The sequence below is a fragment of the Giraffa tippelskirchi genome, chromosome 8, assembly GCF_054371585.1.
Source record: "Giraffa tippelskirchi isolate mGirTip1 chromosome 8, T2T-mGirTip1v1.2.pri, whole genome shotgun sequence".
Lineage (NCBI taxonomy): Eukaryota > Metazoa > Chordata > Mammalia > Artiodactyla > Giraffidae > Giraffa > Giraffa tippelskirchi.
Window position 1 is genome coordinate 20,058,570 of NC_137282.1, and position 26,099 is coordinate 20,084,668.

The 26,099-nt window shown below is 40.1% G+C and overlaps 1 long non-coding RNA gene across 1 annotated transcript in view; it reads left to right on the forward strand.

The window, feature by feature from the left end:
• The window catches only part of LOC145517780 (uncharacterized), a 75,031-nt gene extending 59,592 nt beyond the window's left edge, over positions 1-15,439 (forward strand). The window contains exon 3 of the long non-coding RNA XR_014062324.1: positions 12,708-15,439. This is a non-coding gene — a long non-coding RNA (uncharacterized LOC145517780). The remainder of the gene's footprint in view (positions 1-12,707) is intronic.
• The last annotated feature ends 10,660 nt before the right edge of the window (positions 15,440-26,099 follow it).

Here is a 26,099-nt window from a genome sequence, read left to right on the forward strand (position 1 = left end):
TTGTGGATGCTCAGTAAATACTTGTTAAACATCACTCATTATTAGAGAAATACAAATCAAAACCACAATGAGGTATCATTTCACACCAGTCAGAATGGCTGCTATCCAAAAGTCTACAAGCAATAAATGCTGGAGAGGGTGTGGAGAAAAGGGAACCCTCTTACACTGTTGGTGGGAATGCAAACTAGTACAGCCACTATGGAGAACAGTGTGGAGATTCCTTAAAAAACTGGGAATAGAACTGCCATATGACCCAGCAATCCCACTGCTGGGCATATACACCGAGGAAACCAGAATTGAAAGAGACGCGTGTACCCCAATGTTCATCGCAGCACTGTTTACAATAGCCAGGACGTGGAAGCAACCTAGATGTCCATCAGCAGACGAATGGATAAGGAAGCTGTGGTACATATACACAATGGAATATTACTCAGCCATTAAAAAAATACATTTGAATCGGTTCTACTGAGATGGATGAAACTGGAGCCCATTATACAGAGTGAAGTAAGCCAGAAAGAAAAACAACAATACAGTATACTAATGCATATATATGGAATTTGATAGATGGTAACGATAACCCTATATGCGAGACAGAATAAGAGACACAGATGCATAGAACAATTTTATGGACTCTGAGGGAGAAGGTGAGGGTGGGACGTTCTGGGAGAATAGCATTGAAACATGTATATTATCATACGTGAAACAGAACACCATTCCATGTTCGATGCATGAGACAAGGGCTCAGGGCCGGGGCAATGGGATGACCCAGAGGGATGGGATGGGGAGGGAGGTGGGTGGGGGGTCCAGGAAGGGGAACACATGTAAACCCATGGCTGATTCATGTCAATGTATGGCAAAAACTATTACAATATTGTAAAGTAATTAGCCCCCAACTAAAATAAATAAATTTATTAAAAAAAATAAATAAAAAAAATAAAATAAAATAAAATAAATAAATAAATTCACATAGCTTCCAATTAATTTTGTACTTCACCTCAGTAGCCCTCAGTTTTTAAAAATAGGTTTTCCTTAAAAAGTCCTTTCATAAAAAGTATTGTAGGGTAAAAATGTTCACTTTGAAAATTCAGAAAGAAAAAAATTATTTCACTAAAATGATAATTTGCTGAGACAAACAAGAAAATTATTTTTAGATACGCAAGAGCTGAGGGGCAAGTGTCTCTGTGGCTATTTTAACATATTCCCTATGCTAAATCCAAGTCCTAGATGTTACACCAGGCACAGAAGCTGTGCTCTCCTAGATAAAGGTAATGATAACATTTGTAATAAAATAATAATGTACCCCTAAAAAAAAAAAAAAAAAAATTACTATATATAAAATATATAACCAAAAAAGACCTATTGCACAGCACAGGAATTATACTCAATACCTTATGATAACTTAAAATGGAAAAGAATCTATAGAAGAATATATATATACACATATATATACACATATATATATAGTATATAGTATTAAGTTGCTCAATCATGCCCAACTCTTTGCAATCCCACAGACTATAGCCCGCCAGGATCTTCTCTCCATGGGATTCTCCAGGCAAGAATACTGGAGTGGATTGCAATTCCCTTCTCCAGAGGATCTTCCTGACCCAGGGAGTGAACCTAGGTCTCTTGCATTGCAGGCAGATTCTTTACTGTTTGAGGTACAGGGAAGACCTGTATACACACACACACACACACACACACACACACACACATACATATAACTTAATCACTTTGATGTGCACTTGAAACTAACAAACCATTGTAAATCAATCTTATTTCAATAAAAAAATTTTAAAACCTTTTAAAAAGTAAGGTAGCACAGAGAATTCCACTTTCAGGAATAGGAAATAGATGTCTCTTCCTTATTGCGTCTGCTAAGTGCAATTAAAACATGTATAAGAAGACTCTGAAGGTGGGGAAATGAAGGCAGAGAAGTTAGAGAGACCCAGGGCATAAGGAACAACACAGTGGTGAGTTCTCTTTAGTCCTCATATATCACTGACAAGGAGCTGAAGATGTGAATAACCCAGAAATGCCCAAGAATGTAGATAAAAGAAACTCAACAAAAAAGCCTACTCTCTTTAGCCCAAGGACTAGGAGAAGGTGTCTCCTTTCCTTTTCCCCAAAGAAAAGGTGAAACCTTGCAAGACAGAAAACTTGCATATAATAACTACTCTTCCTTAGCTAAATAATTCAGAAAAAGCTGTGACCTGCCCCCTCCCCACTCATGGCAATATAGTTGAGTGGAAAGCCTGGATTTCCACCCATGCAAGGCTGACACAAGTTGCCTTAACACCCCTCTTAGGGGCAGTGTCAGTAAAAGCCAAATAGAAAGCCTGTGGCATCAGATGGAGACCACATGGGGAGCCTGGGCTTTCCTCCTCACCCACAGTGATGAGGCATCTATCCCTTAGGGAAGATGGGTGGGGAGATATCAGGACTTTCAAGATTTACCAGAAGTAATGAGGTCACCCCTGCCTCAGAGCTGGTGAAGACCACAAAGGGAGCTGGAATCCCACAGCAGTAACAAGACCCTCCACCATCACTTTCTTGGGTGTCCATGGAGTATGAGTGGAGAGCCTGGACTTCAAACTCCACCCAAATTTGAATAGCCCTACAACCCTCAAGTAATTGAATTCATAATTTTAAAAAGAAATTTCAAGGTCTAAAAAATTAACATCAATTCCATATAGGCTCTTCCAGGAAACAGAACAGGAATGAATATGTCATGATTCATTGTATAAAGTTAATATTACCCTGATAGTAAAATCAGTGCCAAAAAAGAAAGAAACTTACAGACCAATAGTTACAGATATAAAATTCCTTAACAAAATATTAAGATAAAGAACTCAGAAAAATATAAAAAGGGGACTTCCCTGGTGGTCCAGTGGCTAAGACTGTGCTCGCAATGCAGGGGGCCTGGGATTCTTTCTATTACTATTAGGGGAACTAGATCCCACATGCCACAGCTGAAGACCCCACATGCCATAACAAAGACTGAAGATCCTATGTGATGTAACTAAAGACCTGGCATAGTCAAATAAATAGATTTTTTTTGAAAAGAAAAATATAAAAAGAATTATGCATTATGACTCAGTGGAATCTATCCCAAGGATGCAAGGCTGATTCACTATTTGAAAATCAGTCAATATAATATACATTTCTCCAATATACACTCATATCTCCAATAACATACCATATTAACAAGCTAAAGAAGAAAAATTACATTGCTTATATTAATGCAAAAGAAGTATTTCACATAATTCAACATCCATTCATGATAAAAACTCTCAGAGAAAAGAACAGTTCATAGGAACTTCCTCAACTTGATAAAGATTATCTAACACATACGTAATGATGAATACTGCATATATTTCTCCTAGATCAAGAACAAGGCAAAGATGTCTGATCACCATTCTAATTCAACATAGTCTGGAAGTTCTAACCAGTTAAAAAAGGAAGTGAAAGGCATACAAATTAGAAAGGAAGAAATAAAATTACTCCTGCTTGCAAATAACGTAACTGTCAATGTAGGAAATCCCAGTTCAGTTAAGTTCAGTTACTCAGTTGTGTCCGACTCTTTGCGACTCCATGGATTGCAGCACGCCAGGCTTCCCTGTCTATCACCAACTCCCAGAGCTTGCTCAAACTCACGTCTATCAAGTCGGTGATGCCATCCAATCATCTCATTCTCTGTCATCCCCTTCTCCTCCTGCCTTCAAACTTTCCAGTATCAGGGTCTTTTCGAAGGAGTCAGTTCTTCGCATTAGGTGGCCAAAGGACTGGAGCTTCAGCTTTACCATCAGTCCTTCCAAAGGATAGTCAGGACTGATTTCCTTTAGGATGGACTGGCTGGATCTCCTTGCAGTCCAAGGGACTCTCAAGAGGTTTCTCCAACACCACAGTTCAAAAGCATCAATTATTTGGCACTCAGCTTTCTTTATAGTCCAACTCACATCCATGCGTGACTACTGGAAAAACCATAGCTTTGACTAGATGGACCTTTGTGGAGAATTGCCCAAATCTCCTAGAACTAATGAGTGAGTTCTGCAGGGACACAGGATACAAGATAAGGATATACAAATTAATTGTATTTCCATATACTAGCAATGAACATGCAAAAACTGAAATTAGAAATATAATACCATTTGCTGAAGCGACTTAGCAGCAGCAGCAGCAGCAAAAAAGAATTAAATACTTAGTGCCTTAGCAAACAAATACAGTAGACAATCCAGAAATAAAACTACACAGGCATGTCTAACTGACTTTTGACATAGGGGTGCAAAAACAGTTCATATGGCCCTAGAGCAACTGGACATCAACAGGCAAAAACATAAATCTCAAAGCTGACACCTTACACAAAAATTAACTCAAAATGGACTATGGACTTAATGTAGAACTATAAAACTTTTAGAAAAAAAATGGAGAAAATCTCCTGATTCTAGGGTTAAGAAAAAGATTCTTGGATTTGAAGGCCCTTTCATTTAGGGTGAAATTTCTCTTGGTAGATTGGACATAGGCTGGTTTTTGGAGGGGGATCAAGCCCTGAGCCTTTGGAGTGGGAGCACTGACTCCAAGACTCTAGACTACCAGAAAACTAACCCTAGAGAGTAACAAATAGTGAGAACTCACCCAAAGGAAACCACTCGAATACAAGACCCAGCGTCACCCAACCACCAGTAGCACCCTGTGCAGGACACCTCATCTAAACAAACAAAACAAAAATACAAACCCAATCATCAGCAGACAGGATTACCACCTCACTCAGCCTTGCCCATCAGAGGAAAAACAACAAAGAAAGAAAAACTCAGCACAAATCTCACCTTATAAGCTTACACAACCACTGGACCAAACTTAGGAAGGAAGAAACCAAAAGGAAGAAAGAATTCAACCTTGAAGCCTGGGAAAAGGAGACCTCAAACACATTAAATTAAAAAAAAAAATCATGAAAAGTCAGAGAAATACTACACAAATGAAGGAACAAACTAGAAACACTGAAGTCCAAATAAATGAAGAGGAAATAGGCAAACTACTAGAAAAAGAATTCAGAATAATGATAGTAAAGGTGATCGAAAACCTTGAAAACAAGACGGAGAAAATGCAAGAGTCAATTAACAAAGACCTAGAAGAATTAAAGAATGAACATATAGAAACAAACAACACAATTACTGAAATTAAAAATACTCTAGAAAGAATCAATGCAGAATATCTGAAGCAGAAGAACGAATCAGTGAGCTGGAAGATAAAGTGGTGGAAATAACTTCTGAAGAGTAGAAAAAAGTAAAAAGAATGAAAAGAACTGAGGATAGTCTCAGAGACCTCTGGGACAATATCAAATGTACCAACATTCGAATTTTAGGGGTCCCAGAAGAAGAAGAGAAAAACAAAGGGCAGGAGAAAATTTTTGAAGAGATTATAGTTGAAAATTTCCCCAACATGGAAAAGGAAATAGTCAATCATGTCCAAGAGGCACAAAGAGTCCCATACAGGATAAACCCAAGGAGAAACACGCCAAGACACATACTAATCAAACTAACAAAGACTAAACACAAAGAAAGAATATTAAAAGTAGCAAGGGAGAAGCAACAAGTAACATACAAGGGAAACCTCATATGCTGAACAGCTGATCTTTCAGCAGAAACTCTGCAGGCCAGAAGGGAATGGCCAGATATATTTAAAGTACTGAAAGGGAAAAATCTACAACCAAGATTACTGTACCCAGCAAGGATCTCATTCAAAATTGATGGAAAAATAAAAGACTTTGCAGACAAGCAAAAGTTAAGAGAATTCAGTACCACCAAACCAGCTTTACAACAAATGTTAAAGGGACTTATATAGTCAAGAAATACAAGAGAAGAAAACAGATCTACAAAATCCACCCCAAAGAATTAAGAAAATGGCAATAGGAACATATATATCAATAATTACTTTAAATGTAAATAGATTAAATGCTCCAACCAAAAGACACAGACTGACTGAACGGATAGAGAAAAAAGACCCATATATATGCTGTCTACAAGAAACCCACTTCAGACCTAACAACATATAGACTGAAAGTGAGAGAATGGAAAAATATATCCCATGCAAATAAGAAACAAAAGAAAGCTGGAGTAGCAATCCTCATATCAGACAAAATGGCCCTTAAAATAAAGGAGATTACAAGAGATAAAGAAGGACACTACATAACGATCAAGGGATCAATCCAAAAGGAAGATATAACAATTGTAAATATCTATGCATCCAACATAGGAACGCCTCAATACGTAAGACAAACACGAACAGACATAAAATGAGAAATTGACAGTAACACAATAATAGTAGGAGACTTTAACACCCCACTCACACCAATAGACAAATCATCAAAATAGAAAATTAATAAGGAAACACAAGTCCTAAATGATACATTAGATGAGATGGATCTCATTGATATCTTCAGGACATTCCATCCAAATGCAGAACAGTTAGAAATGGACACAGAAAAACAGACTGGTTCCAAAGAGGAAAAGGAGTACGTCAAGGCTGTATATTGTCACCCTGCTTATTTAACTTATATGCACAGTACATCATGAGAAATGCTGGGCTGGAAGAAACACAAGCTGGAATCAAGATTGCCGGGAGAAATATTGATAACCTCAGATATGCAGATGACACCACCCTTATGGCAGAAAGGGAAGAGGAACTAAAGAGCCTCTTGATGAAAGTGAAAGAGGAGAGTGAAAAAGTTGGCTTAAAGCTCAACGTTCAGAAAACTAAGATCATGGCATCTGGTCCCATCACTTCATGGAAAATAGATGGGGAAACAGTGGAAACAGTGTCAGACTTTATTTTTTTTTTGGGCTCCAAAATCACTGCTGATGGTGATTGCAGCCATGAAATTAAAAGACGCTTACTCTTTGGAAGGAAGGTTATGGCCAACCTAGATAGAATATTTAAAAGCAGAGACATTACTTTGCCAACAAAAGTCCATCTAGTCAAGGCTATGGTTTTTCCAGTGGTCATGTATGGAAGTGAGAGTTGGACCATAAAGAAAGCTGAGCGCCAAAGAATTGATGCTTTTGAACTGTGGTGTCGGAGAAGACTCTTGAGAGTCCCTTGGACTGCAAGGAGATCCAATCAATCCATCCTAAAGGAGATCAATCCTGGGTGTTCATTGGAAGGACTGATGTTGAAGCTGAAACTCCAATACTTTGGCCACCTGATGCGAAGAGATGACTCATTGGAAAAGACCCTAATGCTGGGTAGGATTGTGGGCAGGAGGAGAAGGGGACGACAGAGGATGAGATGGTTGGATGGCATTACCGATTCGATGCACATGGGTTTGGGTAGACTCCAGGAGTTGGTGATGGACAGAGAGGCCTGGCGTGCTGCGATTCATGGGGTCGCAAAGAGTCGGACACGACTGAGCGACTGAACTGAACTGATACCTTCTTCTCAAGTGTACATGGAACATTCTCCAGGATAGACCACATCTTGGGTCACAAATCAAACCTCAGTAGATTAAAGAAAATTGAAATCATATCAAGCATCTTTCTCTGACCACAACACTATGAGACTAGATATCAATTATAAGAAAAAAACTGTAAGAAATACAAACACATGGAGATTAAACAACACATTTATAAATAGCCAACAGGTTACTGAAGAAATCAAAACGGAAATAAAAAAATTTCTAGAAACAAATGACAATGAAAACATGACAACTCAAAACCTATGGGATGCAGCAAAAGCAGTTTTAAGAGGGAAGTTTATAGCAATACAATCCTTCCTCAAGACACAAGAAAAACATCGAATAGACAACCTAACTTTACACCTAAAACAACTAGAAAAAGAAGAACAAAAAAACCCCAAATATAGTATAAGGAAAGAAATCAAAAAAATCCAAGCAGAAATAAATGAAAAAGAAATGAAAGAAATAATAGTAAAGATTAATAAAACTAAAAGCTGGTTCTTTGAGAAGATAAAACAAAACTGACAAGCCTTTAGCCAGACTCATCAAGAATAAAAGAGAGAAGAATTAAATCAACAAAATTAGAAATGAAAAAGGAGAGGTTACAACAGACAATGCAGAAATATAAAGGATTATAAGAGACATTATGAACAATTATATGGCAATAAAATGGATAACCTGGAAGAAATGGACAGATTCTTAGAAAAGTTCAATCTTCCAAGACTGAACCAGGAAGAAATAGAAATTATGAACAACCCAATTACAAGCACTGAAATTGAAGCTGTGATAAAAAAAAATCTCCCCAAAAACAAAAGCCCAGGACCAGATGGCTTCACAGGAGAATTCTATCAAACATTTAGAGAAGAGCTAATGCCTATCCTTCTAAAACTGTTTCAAAAAACCACAGAGGAAGGAACACTTTCAAACTCATTCTTCAAGGCCACCATCACCCTGATACCGAAACCAGACAAACACAACACAAAAAAAGAAAACTACAGGCCAATATCACTGATGAACATAGGTGCAAAAATTCTCAACAAAATTTTAGCAAACAAAATTCAGCAACACTTAAAAAAGCTCATACACCATGATCAAGTTGGGTTTATTCCAGAAATGCAAGAGTTCTTCAATATATGCAAATCAATCAGTGTGATACACTATATTAATAAATTGAAAGATAAAAGCCATATGATAATCTCAATAGATGTAGAAAAGGCCTTTGACAAAATTCAGCACCCATTTATGATTAAAACTCTTCAAAAATGGGCATAGTAGGAACATACCTCAACATAGTAAAGGCCATATATGATAAGCCTACAGCAAACATTATTCTCAATGGTGAAAAACTGAAAGCAGTCCCTCTAAGATCAGGAACAAGACAAAGGTGTTCACTTTCACTGCTATTATTCAACACAGTTCTGAAAGTCCTAGTGACAGCAATCAGAGAAGAAAAAGAAATGAAAGTAACCCAGATTGGAAAAGAAGTAAAGCTCTCACTGTTTGCAGATGACACGATACTGTATATAGAAAACCCTAAAGATAGTATCAGAAAATTACTAGAGCTAATCAGTGAATTTAGTAAAGTTTCAGGATACAAAATCAATACACAGAAATCACTTGCATTTCTATATACTAACAATGAAAAATCAGAAAGAGAAATTAAGGAATCAATCCCATTCACCATTGCAACAAAAAGAATTAAATGTCTAGGAATAAACTTACCTAAGGAGATAAAAGAACTGTACACAGAAAATTATAAAACACTAATGAAAGAAATCAAAGACAACATAAACAGATGGAGAGATAGTCCATGTTCCTGGGTAGGAATAATCAATATTGTGAAAATGACTATACTACCAAATGAAATCTACAGATTCAATGTGACCCTTATCAAATGACCAATGGCATTTTTCACAGAACTAGAACAAAAAAATTCACAATTTATATGGAAACACAAAAGACTCTGAATAGCCAAAGCAGTCTTGAGAAAGAAGAATGGAGCTGGAGGAACCAACCTTACTGACTTCAGGTTATACTACAAAGCTATGGTCATGAAGATAGTATGGTACTGGCACAAAAACAGAACTATAGATCAATGGAACAAGATAGAAAGCCCAGAAATAAACCTATGGGTATCTTATCTTTGGCAAAAGAGACAGGAATATACAATAGGGCAAAGACAGCCTCTTCAATAAATGGTGCTGGGAAAACTGGACAGCTACATGCAAAAGAATGAAATTAGAACACTTTCTAAAACCACACACAAAGATAAACTCAAAATGGATTAAAGACCTAAATCTAAGACCAGAAACTATAAAACTCTTAGAAGAAAACATAGGCAGAACACTTGATGACATAAATCAAAGCAAGATCCTCTGTGACCCACCACCTAGAGTAATGGAAATAAAAGCAAAAGTAAACAAGTGGGACCTGATTAACTTAAAAGCTTTTGCACAGCAAAGGAAACTATAAGCAAGGTGAAAAGACAACCTTAAGAATGGGAAAAAATAATGGCAAATGAAATAATTGACAAAGGATTAATTTCCAAAATATACAAGCAGCTCATACAACTCAATGCCAGAAAAACAAACAACTGAATCAAAAAGTGGGAAAAAGACTTAAACAGACATTTCTCCAAAGAAGACATACAGATGGCTAACAAGCACGTGAAAAGATGTTCAACATCACTCATTATTAGAGAAATACAAACTAAAACTACGAGATATCACCTCACCCAGTCAGAATGGCCCTCATCAAAACGTCTACAAACAATAAATGCTAGAGAGGGTGTGGAGAAAAGGGAATGCTCTTGCACTTTTGGTGGGAATATAAATTGACACAGCCACTATGGAAGACGGTATGGAGAGTCCTTAAAAAACTAGGAAGAAAAGCACCATATGACCCAGCAATTCCACTCCTAGGCATATACCCTGAGGAAAGCAAAATTGAAAAATATACATGTATCCCATTGCTCATTGCAGCACTATTTACAATAGCTAGAACATGGAGGCAACCTCGATGTCCACTGACAGATGAATGGATAAAGAAGTTGTGGTACATATATACAGCGGAATATTACTCAGCCATAGAAAAGAACGCATTTGAGCCAGTTCTGGTGAGGTGGATCAACCTAGAACCTACTATACAGAGTGAAGTGAGTCAGAAAGAGAAAGATAAATATCATATTCTAACGCATATATATGGAATCTAGAAAAATGGTACCAAAGAATTTCTTTTCAGGGCAGCAATGGAGAAACAGACATAGAGAATAGACTTATGGACATGGGGAGAGGGGAGGAGAGGGTGAGATGTATGGTAAGAGTAACATGGAAACTTATATAACCATATATAAAATAGATAGCCAAGAGGAAATTGCTGTATGGCACAGGAAACTCAAACAGGGGCTCTGTATCAATCTAGAGGGGTGGGATGGGGCAGGAGATGGGAGGGAGGTTCAAAAGGGAGGGAATATATGTATACTTATGGGTGATTCATGCTGAGGTTTGACAGAAAACAACAAAATTCTGTAAAGCAATTATCCTTCAATAAAAAAATTAAAACAAAAATTCTTGGATTTGACAGCAAAAGCACAATTTCTACAAAGAAAAAATGATAAATTGGACTTTATCAAAATTTAAAACTTTGTTCTGTGAAAGTCAAGCTACAGACTGGGAGAAAATAGTTGCAAGTCACGTATCTGACAAAGGATTAGTGCCTAGACTATATAAACGACTCTTAGACTTCATCATGAAAAAAAAGAACAACTAAAACAATTTAATTAGAAAATGGGCAAAACATGTGAACAGGCATTTTTCCAAAGAAAAGATACAGATAGTAAATAAGCACATGAAAATATATTCATCAGCACTAGCCATTCGGGAAATGGAAACTAAAACCACAGTGAGATACCACTTCACACCTCCCAGAATGGTTGAAATTTTAAAAACAGTGACAACATCAAATACTGGCAAGAATGTGAAGAAACTGGATCACTCATGCATTGCTGATAGGAATGTAAAATGGTCCAGCTACTCTGGAAAACAATTTGGCAGTTTCCTAAAAACATAAATATGTAATTACCATACAATCCAACAATTATATCCCCTGGGCATTTATCCCAGAGATATAAAGATTTATGTTCACATAAAAGCCTATATTTGGATGTTTTATAGCTGTTTATCAGAAATGTTTATTAGAAATCAAAAACCGGAAACAGATATACCCTTCAACAGGTGAATGGTTAAATAAACTACAGTACATTCTCACTATGGACTACTACACAGCAATAGAAAGAATGAAATATTGATACAGGCCAAAAACTGGATAAATTTCTAGAGAATTATGCTCAGTGAAAAAGTAACTAAAAGGTTACTTACTGTATGATTCTATTTACCTAGTTCTTGAGGTGGCAAAACCATGAAAGTGGAAAACAGATTAGTGGTTCCCAGGGCTTAAACAGGTGATGGGGTGGGAGGAAAGTGAGTATGGCTCTGAGGTATGCTTGTGGTGATGGAATGTTTCCTATCTTGCCTGTATCCATATCAATATCCTGGCTGTAACATTGTACTACAGTTCCCAAGATGTTATCATTGGGGGAAACTGGGTAATGGAAATATGGGATGTCTCTGTATTATTTATTACAACTTCATGTGAATCTATAATTACTTTGAAATAACAAGCTTAATTTTAAAAATGAATTATAAATATTTTTAAAACCACAACAAAAAAAATGAAAGTATAGAAACAGAGGGCTCCAAGGGCTTTTAGTGTTTTTCTTCTAGTCCAAAATACCATATACCAGACAAAACTTATTTAATCATTTTAATTTAAATTAATAGTTTCACTTATAAATATGTTAGGATATGTGATTATATGAAGAAAATTCACTCAGAGGCTGTTTAGTCCTGGTTTAATTGATTCATGACTTGTAAGATATTTATCCAGGGTTTCTAGTCCTATAGAAATGGACTAAAATAGCTGTATAGCTGTGAAGGTGCCGTCAGTGTGAGCTGAGGTCTATCTCTATTTAACAAAGTGGTCTGCCAGAAAGTGAGGCTATTTCTTTTGTGAAACCTCATTATTTTATGAGTGATTTACTTTGGGGAGAGCCCTAGCTTCCTTCTATGGAATGTAGACACATATCCTTGTAGTTTCTAACACAAGGACTGACACATGGTAGATCTTTAATAAATGTTGATTTGGCACTGACAGTTCTCACTTTACCTACTATGTTTGTTTATTGTCTTTTCAACTGCAGAAATTTGCAGCAGGTCACTGAATGAAGAGATGAAGGACCAGAGGGACCCTCAAAAAAGAATTGGTGATAAACTCATCAGTACCCAACTAAAAGGGTAAGATATATCTCACATGCCCTATCTGTATTCCTTTGCCTGTTGGTGAAGCCATTTACCAAGAAACCCACCAAAGGTACCTTTATAGGTTTTATTTCTAAAGACCTCAAATTCTTACAGATATTTTTCTAACATACTATGCTAGATTCTGGCTTCCCAGGTGGCACTAGTGGTAAAGAACCCATCTGTCAATGCAGGAAACGTAATGAGACGCTGGTTCATCCCTGGGTCAGAAAGATCCCCTGGAGAAGGAAGTGGTCACCCACTTCGGTTTTCTTGCCTGGGAAATCCCATGGACAGAGGAGCCTGGCGGGCTACAGTCCATGGGGTTGCAAAGAGTCGAACACAACTGAAGTGACTTAGCATGTACACATGCATGCTAGATTCTGCCACTGGCCACTCTCCTCTGTTGAGATAGATGTCTTTAATGGCAAAGATTTAACCATATCACTGAATGTTCTTTATCCAACATTGCTCCTGAATTCTGTTGCCAGTATAGGAAATTGGAGGCAGCAGAATCAGAGCCACAGAAGCTGGAAGGGAAGCTGAAAAGGCATGTAATTACCTTACTCAAATTTTAGGTAGAACACAGGCATCCAGAGTTCTGTATTACCGTGATAGAGGCAAGATGTAAATTTTTACATTTCAACCTGCTGTTTTCCCTCTCTTATATTTCCCCCTCAACATTTGATATTACATCTCAGGAGAAGAAAGACCACACTATGCTTTCATCTTTGACTTATATAAGAACTATTAGATCACAAGTCCCTGGAAGGTAAAAATTCTGCTTTTTTATACATTATATGTACCATCTAGCTCAGTGCTGTGTGTAGTCATTTAATATGCTCAGTTTTTGACCTGATAATTTGAGCGTTCATCCCTTCTTTCTTAACATGAGTGCTCGTAAATTTTCTTGAGGCTGAGGGCTTGTGTGGCACCTGCATCTCTCAGAAGGGAGTGGTTCCATGGAGACACACAGTTCCTCTGTGTCAGGACTGCCAGGCTGCTGTCAGACAAGCTCCAGCCTGTGCTCTGGGTATGTTTTCTTTCTCACTGTCTGCTAACCCAGGGGTCACCTGTCCTCAAAACCAAGGGGTGGCCCTGAAATGCAGCAGAAAGACATTCTTCTCCTTGTGTTAGTTGCTCAGTTGTGTCCAACTCTTTGCGACCCCATGGCCTGTAACCTACCTGGCTCTTCTGTCCATGGAATTTTTCAGGCAAAAATACTGGAGTGGGTAGCCATTTCCTTCTCTACGGATCTTCCTGACCCAGGGATTGAACCTGGGTCTCCTGCATTGCAGGCAGATTCTTCCCCCCGGGGAAGGCCATCCTTCTTCTCCTTACAGCCCACTATTTAACACATTGATTCAGGTCTCAACCAACTTGTAGTGTGTGTCACTCACTCAGCCATGTCTGACTCGGCAGCCCCATGGACTGTAGCCCGCCATGCTGCTCTGTCTGTGGGATTTCCCAAGCAAAAATACTGGAGTGAGTTGCCACTTCCTACTCCAGGGGATCCCAACCCAACTTGCAATGTAGTAACTAGCAAAAAAAAAATGTGGACATGAGTGTAACGATTTTTTTTCTTTTTCTAGTTTTTTTGCTTTTTACTACTTGCTTAACTTGCAATGTAGTAACAAGCAAAAAAAGAAAAAAATAGTCACACTCATATCCACATTTTACAAATGTGCTAAGGAAAGAGTTTCAATCAGATTTCTTCTTGGGCATCCAACTGAGAGCCTTTCAGGTATTTTGACATCTACTGGTACAATTGCTAATTATCTGCTTTTGTTTGAGTCATTTTTTAATTCCCTCAAAGCTGTCAGATCAGGCAACTTCTCTGAGACTCTGAAACATATTATCATCCAGGTGTGCAGAACATCTGAGTTCAAAAGAAGGTCACTGACCTCATGAAAACAAATGTGTGAATAGTTTCTGAATCAAATCTCATACTGCTTTCCAGGTACCAGGATGGAAAGAAGAAACCTGAAGATGATTCATAGTAATCGGTTTTAGATTCTGAAAGGCCGGCTGTGGCTATCGCTATTGGAGGGCTGAGCCTCTTAACTCTCTCTAACTGGGAGCATAATTTCAGACATGCAGGCAAACACAAGTGTGAAATGATAATTATGCTGATGATTGCCACAAGGCCAGCCTTGTTACACACATAGCCAAAAATGCCAGAGAACAAATCTCTTAGCCCAAGAAAAACATTACAATTAGAAGCAGCTCATTGGTTGGGAAATATATTACCCTGTCACAAAACCCAAGTTCTGTTCTCATCCCTGAACCCTGGTGGGTCACCCAGCCACTGTGTCTGCTTCCTCCCTGGAAGCTGGTCAAGGGAAGCAACACAGTGAGCGTCAGTATTCTGCCTCATAAGCCATTCAGGGTCAGTGGACTTCCTTTTCTACTTGAAAAGCAACCTGTTCCATCTTTTAATATCTAAAGCTATTTCTGCTAAAGAGAGAAGTATAGTCATCCTTGATGTCCTCAGGTGGGAGCAGTTTCCAGGACCCACCATGGACACCCAACTCACTGGATGCTCAAGCCCCATAGTCCATCTCTGTGGTTCCACAATCAAGAATCCAAGCAACCATGCATTGCATAGTACTTTACTTACCACTGAAAAAAAAAATCTGTCTATACGTGAACATGTACAGTTCAAACCTGTGTTGTTCAAAGATGAACTGTATATATATATATGGAAAAGAGCTCCATCTGGGACCATAATTCAGAGTTTACAGTCATGAATGATTGCAAGATGTTCATCTTCCAAGCTTTTGGATGATGGTGAGCTGGTGTAAGGGGAAGATGAGATCAGTGAATTGGTCCCTGGACAGAAAATCTCATAGAAGCGAGACTTCCCTTTGTGAAGGCTCTGTGACCACTGAGTTGCCTGGAACCTGGGATGGTAGCTGGTTTTACGGTTAGATTCTTTGATGTTGTAAATAACTGTTTCTTTGAAACAACTATAGTGCATTCCATTTTTAAAGAGGAACACGCAGAAGGCACGGCAAGTCCATACCCATCCCTTCTCACCAGAGGTAACATTAAGCTGAATGTTTCTGCAACCCCTCTGGGTATTACTCCTTTGACTTCTGCACAAGGCTAAACAAGTGAGAACAAAATTTCCAAAGAAAGTTGGTGCACACACAAATCTCCTCTACGATATGTCAGAAAGGAGAGAAATCAAGTAGAATTATGCAAAAGCAGTCTAATTTTTTATTGAACTACAATTTACTAATGAATTGATATATAAGTCACACATGTATAAGTGCATTTTAACAAATGCACACACTGATATAACAATCACTGAGTTACTCGCTATTTTTAAGTCCTCAGATTTCTAAAAATATTAACAAGCTAATCTTATTTCTCCCTTGTTTTCAAGTAACCTTGTAATTTCTTTTCTTGTAAAGGCAAGGTCTTGGGGAAGTTAATAAGCAGAGAAGGTTAAGAACTTTCTTCTCTCTAAGCCAAAGTGTTTGATGAGTTTGAGCTAGGTAAGAATCCACTCTTCTAAAAGAAATAAGAAGATTCTCTGGGTGAATTTTCTTTAATTTTTTCTATTATGGAAATCTTGAAGCAACTCATTAAAAAAATACTCTTTCTAATTTGTAATTGAGTTTCCAATAGTCTTCACCCGTTTTCCTCCCACCTATTAAGGAAATAAAACAAACAAAAAAAGAGAACCTTAAAAAAAAGTTTGAAGGACTTTGAATGCTACAGATTTCACAAATAAATGTTATTTTTAATTTTTAATTTTTATTCAAGATGGTACTGAATTTTAGACAGTGCTTTCAAAATCCTAAAACATCAGACTTCCTTGAAGAATCTACTGAGAAAGTAGCCCTCACATCAGTTCAACCAGAATCTCTGAGAATGTGCATTGCAAAAATTGTTCTGAAGACAGGAGTCCTGGAACACACCTTGAGAAATCCAAATTTAAGGGAACTCAGGCAACAGGTGTAATGACTACCCATTATGCCTACAACTATGCAGAATTGTTCATTTTTTTCCTCTTAAATTGTATCAGCATCCTTCTGGTGGGCAAATTCTGGGCTGGGTCAGTTGTATAGTTCACAGATGAGTTCACATTCCCCAAACAGTATCATGGTTATCTGGTTAACTGTGCAGCCAGATATACTAGGTTTAAGTCCAGATTTTTGATACCTACTAGCTGTGTCACGTTGCCCTCTTTATGACTCAGGTTTTTCATCTGTTATAATGGGAGTGACATTTTTGGAATTTGCTGGTAACTTTTCTAAAGGCCATCAGGGTTAGGGATGATTGTGCCTACTTTGTGCTTTTATTGTGAAGATTAGACATATTAATACAATTCATCCTCACAATCTGAGAATTTTCCAACTTGCTAAATTCATTTGTAACCCGCAAAATCAATACTCAGGGCATTTTTGTGGTCATTCTGGCACATGTGATGAAGAATTTTAGTCTCCCCATGTCATGTTCCCAGGCGGTGTGGAGCAAGACAATGCTCTGCCTTCTTGTTTCACCTTGTTAAATAAGTGTCCTTTTTGAAGTCTACTTAGGGTTATGTTTTTTGCATTTTTGTGCTTTTTTATTAATAATTCTGTTGCACATAGTGGCCCCTAAACAAAGTGCTGAGAAGCGCTGACTGGTGTTTGTAGTTGCAGAAAGCTGTGGAAGGATCTTTCAGAGAAAATACATGTGTTAGATAAGCTTTGTCTAGGCACGTGTGAGCATGCTGTTGGCTGTGAGCTCAATGTTGATGAGTCCACAATATCTATTAAACAAGGTGTCTTTAGACAGAAACTCAGATAAAACAAGTTATGTACTGATCAGTTGATGAAAATGTTGTGGTTAGAGGCTTGAAGGAATGTAACTCTGACTTTCCTCTGGGAATATGGGTACAGTATTAGCTAATTCAGTGTCTGCTGTGACTTTAAATACACAATTACTGCAAAAATGAGAATTGATTGAATATGTAAAGGATTGAAGCACACCTGGCACATGCAAAAATAAGGCAACATGGCAGAGACCTTTCAGAAATGCAGCCTGCAAGGTATACGTTCAGGTATAGAGAGACACAACTTAGCAACTAAACAACAGCAATGTAGAGAGACACAATTAAAAGGAATACAGACTGTAGGAGCAACAAAGGCTGTGCAAGAGTCTTTGATCAAAAATGACCTGGTCACTTTCTCCAACAAAATTTCCACTGAAGCCAGTGCCTCAGGTTTTAACTGGAGCTTCCGTGGGAACTGTGCTCATTTCCTGCCTTAAGAGAACTGAATGAAGCAGAGGAAGATCAGTGAGGTAGTAGAAAAAAGCAATTTTCTTATTGTCCTACATAATTCTGTAAACAAGAGCAATCTTTACCTGAAAACCCATCGAAATACTCAGCCTATCTCTGGGGCTTATTTGAGAGATAACATTTTATACTATACATCCATCCATATATAGACACCTTGTATAGCACTTCCCATTTAAAATGCATTTTATGTTATAGTGAGAGCATCTGAATCTCAATTATTTGATAAACCTGAAACAGTTATTCTTTAAAAGGCCTGTGCACAAATATACATACCAAAAAGAATTGCAGCTTGTAATTTTGTGGTAGAATTAGCACTGAGTTTAATATTTAAATTGTTAATGAAATCCTAAAATAAAAATCGTATTGCTAAATAATAAAATATATATATAAAGCACGCCTGGCACAGAGTTACTGCTACAGAGGTGTTTGTGAAATAAAGAAATCTCTGACTAAGTTTACAGAGAAGCCAGATTTCAAATTCAGAGAGGCTCTACAAGGAGAAGGAAATGGCAACCCACTCCAGTACTCTTGCCTGGAAAATCCCATGGACAGAGGAGGCTGGTGGGCTGCAGTCCATGGGGTCGCTAAGAGTCGGACATGACTGAGCAACTTCACTTTCACTTTTCACTTTCACGCATTGGAGAAGGAAATGGCAACCTACTCCAGTGTTCTTGCCTGGAGAACCCCAGGGACGGAGGAGCCTGGTGGGCTGCCATCTATGGGGTCGCACAGAGTTGGACATGACTGAAGTGACTTAGCAGCAGCAGCTACAAGGAACAAGTATGAAGCAGGTCAATCAGGTGCTGGCAAAGTCTTCCCAAAGAAAGTCAGGGGTCGGGATAAAGGGATTTTTAATGGATCAAGGCAGGTTTGGTGATGGAACTCCCCCAGCCACAAGGCCCATTACAAGCGCAGGTGCTGCTGTGGGAAGCAGTGCTGTCCAGTGGTCTGATGCCTGGTGGAGCTGAGAATCAGAATCACCAGGAGGGCCTCCAAATATCTGCAAAGGCAGATTCCCCACCTCAGCTCAGAGCTTCTGAGTCAGAGTTTCTGGGGGTGAGAGTGGACATGTGTAGACTTAAGCAGCTCCTCAAACCAGTCTAATATTTAGGAGTCACTCAGGTAAACTCTTCCCTTGGACTAGGACAGGCTTGGGTTCGAATCCAACTGCATGGTCTTGTGGAGTAATTGAAATCAGTGAGCCTGGGTTTCTTCACCTCTAAAGATATAATCACAACCTTAAAGCATCATTGCTGAGGATAAGCCAGAGAGTACACATAAATTTCCAGATCCAGTGTCTGTGATGTTGTAGCTATTCAATATCTGATAGGCTGACCTTCCTTCTTGTTGGTTCATCCTCAATTGCGATGCCCATGCTCTTTTTATACATGAAAGTGATACTCTCCTAGGAAGCATGGGGTTATTTTCTAGCAGGGTCGGGGATTTGAGGCAACCCCCACCCCTGCATCTTCTTCCTCCTCCTCCTCCCACTGACTAGGAACAAACAGATGCTAGGACATCCAGGTGAAAACTGGGGACACTCAGCCCAGGCTCACTTTCCTCACAGTTTCTGCAATTCAGGGAAGCCTGCCACAAGCTGCGTGGTCAGTTACAATGCACACCAGAAAGGAAGCACTGCTTCCTTGGATCTGATGTCAGCCTTCCTTCGGAACTTGATCTGGAGCCCTGGGGCTTTGCCACTGTAATTGGTGGATTGAGTAAATGCAGACAGACCAGGTGGGTAGCGTGGGCGCCAGAGCACAGGTGGCCACCGGCCCCAGCTGCATCTGCCACCAGCTGAAGTTGCCCCCAGAGTCATCTGTAGGCCCTCCAGATCCCATCTGTTTCCCACTGTCCAGGATGCAGGCTCCCAAGGCCCTGAGCACTGACTTTATATTGCAAAATGAGCTTCCTTACTGAGCAGATCCATGCAGCCTCCTCCACCTCCTCCCCTCCCATCCCTAACATTTTGCCCAAGCCTGTCTCCCTTTCCTGTTCCTTTCTGCCCTCTCCTCCAACTCTCACTCTGTCTCCAAAATGAAAATTCCTCTCTGGTCTGCTTTGGAACACTCCCAGTTTTTGTCATGCATGTTTTTGCTGGATCTTGGTTAAGGGTTTGGCAAGAAGGAAAAACTTTTTAGTGGCAAAGGCATAATCCTCCAACAAAAGCAATTTCCCTCTGACTCTTTGGTTGTTAACTTGCAAAGAGACGTCCATTCCCTGGCAGAGTGAGATGAAGCCCCACATGGTTTCCCTTCTGTTCCCCTTGACTGGGTTTCACTCCAGTCAGGGTCCAGGGTTTGCTAAGTTCAGTCCTTTCCATCAGAAGGCAGGAATTACATGATTGTTCATCAAAGTGCTTTGAAGTCGAGAGGAATTTTCCTAAACTTTCAAGTGCGTTCCACTGACATTGTCCACTCTTATTGACAAACGAGAAGAGTATGTAGGACTGTGGAGAGTCCAGGGGTAATTCACAAGCTCATAAATTCTATCACCTGACATTTCTGAGTGCTAACTGTGTTAGGCACTTTTGTGAATGAACAAATTCATTTAATCTTCTCTATACCCCAGGAGTTAGGAATTGTTAGAATTAGGTACCACTCTGATTTTATTGATGAGGATATTGAAACACAAAGGGATTAAGCAATTTTAACAGGAGACCAACCCTAGGAAGCAGCAATGTCAGGTTTAAAAGCCAAGCAGAACATCCTCAGAGTCAGGACTTGTGGCCTCTGTACTAAGCTGGGCTCTAAAATAGCCTTTTTTCAAGCTCAGTAGTTGAGTCTTGGGGTTCCTGGTAACCCTGGGGACTATAAGGGGTTGGGAGGTACCTAGATCAGGGCTCACTTAGTTTCTCAGTCTCCATCCCTCTTCCCACCCCACCTGCCCTCCTTCTGCTTTTCTTTGTTATATACAGTGGACTGGAAGGCTTAGCTTGAAAGGAGGGGTCTGAAAGGAGTACGTAGCTCACCAGGCTGAGTCCCATCGGTCTGGGGCAAATCGCTTGGTGTCCAGCACCTGGCAGGAGATCTGGCTTGTGGCAGCTGCCCAACAACTGTTTGTTGAATGAGCAAATGATGTTTCCCACCCTCTCTTTCCTCTTTGAAGATGAGGGAATGAGCACAGGGAGGGGAACTGTGTGACCCAGTTCTAGGGGGCCACAAGCCTGGCCTGGGAGTGACACTGACTTTGCCGCTCATCAGGAAACTCAGCAGCTCTTGAGGGGTGAAACTGAAAACTCTCATAATTGGACTATACAATTTCAGTTTCTACTGCAGATCTATGAGTCAACAGTAAGGATGCCAAAACTGGGAGCCAGTCATGCATCAGAAATGTCAATCACATCTCTTATCTTCAGCAAGGGAATCCTCCTCCCTCATAGGGAGTACACCTGGCATGTTGCTCCCTGTTATCCCTGCGAGCTCCTCTGGGGGAAAATTAATACCAAACCTCTCAAGGAAAGACACAGATGTGTATAAACAGTGAGTTTTTTAAGCATATATGGATCAAGGATGCTGCCTAAGAATGGGACCCTTAAAAAGGTTTTATCCACAGAAATTATGTCAAAGAAAGAATGACAGAGGTCAGAAAGTGACAAAGCACCTGCGGAAAGCTGTCCCTGCCCCTTGGTCAGAGGCAATAACAAATGTAGAGACATCCCTGATCCAACCATATCCCTCAGGCTGATTCATATGCGTTAAAAGTCAAATATATCGACATGACCAGCAAAAGTGATAAGCAGACTCTTTCAGAGGCATTAGGCTTCCCTTGTAGCTCAGTTGGTAAAGAATCTGCCTGCAGTGCAGGAGTCCGCCTGCAGTGCAGGAAACCCATGTCTCAGAGGCATTGAGACCCAGGTTGAACCAGGTTTCAATGGTTGGACTGGGGATGTCTCCGCATTTGTTATCGCCTCTGACCAAGGGGCAGGGGCAGCTTTCTGCATGTGCTTTGTCACTTTCTGACCTCTGTCATTCTTTCTTTGACATAATTTCTGTGGATAAAACCTCTTAAGGGTTCCATTCTTAGGCAGCATCCTTGATCACGTATGCTTGAAAAAAATCACTGTTAATACACATCTGTGTCTTTCCTTGAGAGGTTTAGTATTAATTTTTCCCCAGGGGAGCTCCCAGGGATAACAGGGAGCAACATGCTGGGTATACTCCCTATGGAGGGAGGAGGAGACCTGGGTCTCAAGAGGCACTGAGGTAATTTTTAAAAATATTTCTTTTACAATATAATTTAAAGTGGAATTCTTCTGCTTTTTTTCTGGCTGACACTGTGGCTACTGTAACAAGTTACCCCAAATTGGGAGGCTTAAAACACAGAAATTTACTTTCTCCAAGTTATGGAGGCCGGAATTCCCAAATCAGTATCACTAGGCTGAGATCAAGGCACCCGCAGGGCTACACTCCCTCTGGAGGCTCTAGGGAGGATAGGCTCTGTGCCTCTCCAGCTCCTGGGAGTCGCTGGAACTCCTTGGCTTATGGCTACAGCTCTCTCCTCTCTGCCTCCATGATCATACTGCTTCCTAATCCACTATGTGTCAAATCTCCCTCTGCCTCCCTTGTAGATGAATGCTTATGATTGCATTGAGACCACCCAGATAATCCAAGATAATATCATCTCAGGATTCTTAGTTTAACCATGTCTTTTGGCATGTAAGGTAATATTCTCAGGTTGTGGGGCTCAGGACTTGATATCTTTGGGGGACATTTTTCAGCTCTGACAGATTCCACAGGCCAAAAACAAACCAGTAGGTGTCAGGTCCATGTAGGACTCGGAAAGCATCCAAAAAAGGCAAATGCCATCACCCATCTAGATATCCAGAGGTGGATGCTGTAGAGGCCAGAGAGATGCTGTAGAATCCAGAGAGGTGGATGCTGTAGCCACTGCTCACTTCCTCCCACCCCAGCGGAGGAGAGAGGACATTTCCCTATTCAAGGCCATGGAAGGGGCTGCCAGAATAGAATGGAGCATGGTGACAGAGTTTTTAATGTGACTGCATCCGCCTGGAGTGTGTGCAGAATACAGACACTGGCCCCTTATGCCTGCCTGGGAAACCTTAGGGCAGAAGTTGTGACCACAGGCTTGCGCAGGAAGAGCTGAGGGAAAGGGAAGTGGGTCTGGGCTGAGTGGGGGAAGTGCTGCTCATAGGTCATGAAAGATTCCCTTCCCACCATAGGGCTTCCTGGAGGAACACGGCCATTCAACAGAAGGATTGCCATGCAAAGATCCTAAGACCGAAGGAAGAGTCATCATAAGGACCAGCCAGCGGAACAGCTCTGTCCTCATCATGTTGTCCACAGTCAGAAAGGACCTCCATGAGAGAGAAACAGTCACCTAAGATCATGTCTGATCCACTGTCTGACTACACCTGGGCCAGTCAAGAAATACCTCTGATCTCTCCCCACACCTCCCTTGTATCAACTGCAGGTTCAGAGAAGCCAGGAGTAATGCCAGGAAGAAGAAATAGGAGGAAAAATCCCAACATCAGATCTTGAACCCAAACCAGACACAAAGCAGGAGAAAAGCTTTAACTTTGGATGAAGTTTTGAGTTTTGATGTGTACATTCACTTGTTGAAATGCATAATTTCTGAAATGAGACTTATCTTGAGATCTAGAGGACCCAGAGACATTTTATTACTAGCAGTGACAATATCAGTGGACCTGGCTGAGTTTTTCCCCAAGCAATAGGGATGAACTTGCCTACAGAATTATAGAAGGGATTCAAACACACCAGAAAAAGATAAAATAATGCAGTTTTCTGTTTGCACCTTATGAAGCCTAGCCCACTCATCATAATGTTTAGATTTCTTTTTATTACTACCATTTAGTCCACTTTTATTTTTTAAGCCAGACAGCTGGATTTTGTCAGTGATCCTTAGCTTCAGGAGAAGGCCAGCATAGGCATGTGTATTAGCTGGGACTGCCCAGGTCTTCCTGCTTTCACAGATCAACTGGCACACATTGCCTTCACAATGTATGTCTTCAACCATGGATCACAAGGATTGCTGGGTCAGTGGGGAATCCCCGCATTTCCACAATTAGCTGAGCCATTGACCTCACCACTTAAAGTGCTACAGTTCATTTGGCTTCCAAATGTCATCCGGAGGGCCAATTTCAGTTTCGGTACAGTATCTTTCTTCAGCCTGGGAACACATTCACAGTTTGACTCATTCTTCCGGTGCCTGGGAAGCCCCATGCCTTTTTAGCATCCTTTGTAGCTCTTCCAAATGTGGTCATCTCTGCATTTATCTGCTCCTAAATAACAAGCAGGCTGAGCAGTTGGAGCAGATAAAGAAAGGCAAGAATGGAATAAAGAAAGGCAAGCATGGAATAAAAGAGTTCTATAACCTGCCTCCCTCTCCTATGTCTTTTCTTTGTAGACTCAGGCAGTGAACCTGAAATTTGAAGCAAGGTGATAAAAGGAATCATGTCTTCCCAGGATCACTGGTGGGACCTGAGAGCATCATCCTTCCTAATGGCAGATGGTCTCCTCATTATAGGCCAGGATACAGTATGAAAATGTGGAAATGACATTGGCTAGAAGTCAGAAGGCCTGCAGTGTGATCCTGGCACAGTCCCTTACTGTTTCCATGTCATCCTTTATCTGTGCTATGGGGATATGACAGCCTCATGACCTGTCTGATTAGGTTGAGAAAAACAAAAATCGTGACAGTGCTAAGACATTACTCAGGAGCATGAAGATAGCTGATTGTCTATCATTCATTGGAGCTGGTGATAAAGGGCTCTGGCCCCTCCATAAGTATGAGGGTTGAACACAATCATCTAACTCTACTCCTGTCTGTATCCTCAGCAAAACGAGAATTTGGCTTAAGGTTACTAGCACAAGAGATGAGGTGGAAACTGATATAACAAATACATGCACAAACACCTGTGGGTGTATGTGCACATGCTCAACGTTTATTAAAAGCAGAAGGACAGATGATAACTGGGTCAGGTTTTCTGGGCATAATCACCCTAAGTCAGCCGTGGGGAATCTGAGAAACAACGTAGTTTGCATCCAGAACCTTCAAAAGCCTCAGGAATTGGTAGCACAGGTTCCTTTAGAAGTGAGGATATACAAGGGACAGAAAAGAGGTAGTTGGTTAAAAGTTTATTTTCAAGGCAGTAATGTGTACAGATCCCTTCCCCAGCTAGGCACAGATGGATGGATGTCTCTTCTGGCCACACTCTTTCCCAATAGACTGGAGTCTTATTCTCTAAAAAGGATCTACAGACACCAGATGAGTTGTGTACTCAGGCCAGAGTACTTGGCTGAAAACAGAAGGACTAACTAAAATATCCCCAGCCTCCCTCCCCAACTCTATTCCTAAATGCTGGCATCCAGGGTAATACTCTTCAGACAGGAAACTGGAAGATTCTTCTCTGGGAGATATGATCATCCTGAGATTCAAATACCCAATGACGTACCATAGATGCCCTTGTGCACGTGGTTCCCATGATTTTTAGCTCCCCTCTAACACCTGGATACAAACAGCCAAGGATCATAGGACAACTGAACCAAGTCTCAGACATGAAAAGCAAGTTTCAGAACAGTCACACAGAAAAAAGTGACATGAAGTAAACAGAAACTATGCAAGGATGTGAAAATTACTCCCTACCCTTGTCAAAAACAAATAGAAAACTGTCATTGCTACTCTCAGAGGGGTAGCAACAGAGATTACAACTTAGAACAAGAATAGAATTGTTTAAGAAATGAAAAACTAACAATGTAGTAAGTGTACTACATAGTATTTATGTAATCCAAATGATGTAATTCGCTATTATATTATCAAAGTATGATGCAACTACAGTAGGAGAAGTGAGAAGTGATGTGCAGTAAAATCTCTGCCTTCATCTTCCATGTGGGAAGGTAAAAGTTAATGCTTAAAACTGAAAAAAGCATAAGATCACATAGTGTTGTTGTTGTTTAGTTGCTCAGTCATGTCCGACTCTTTTGCGACTCCATGGACTGTGTAGCTCACCAGGCTCCTC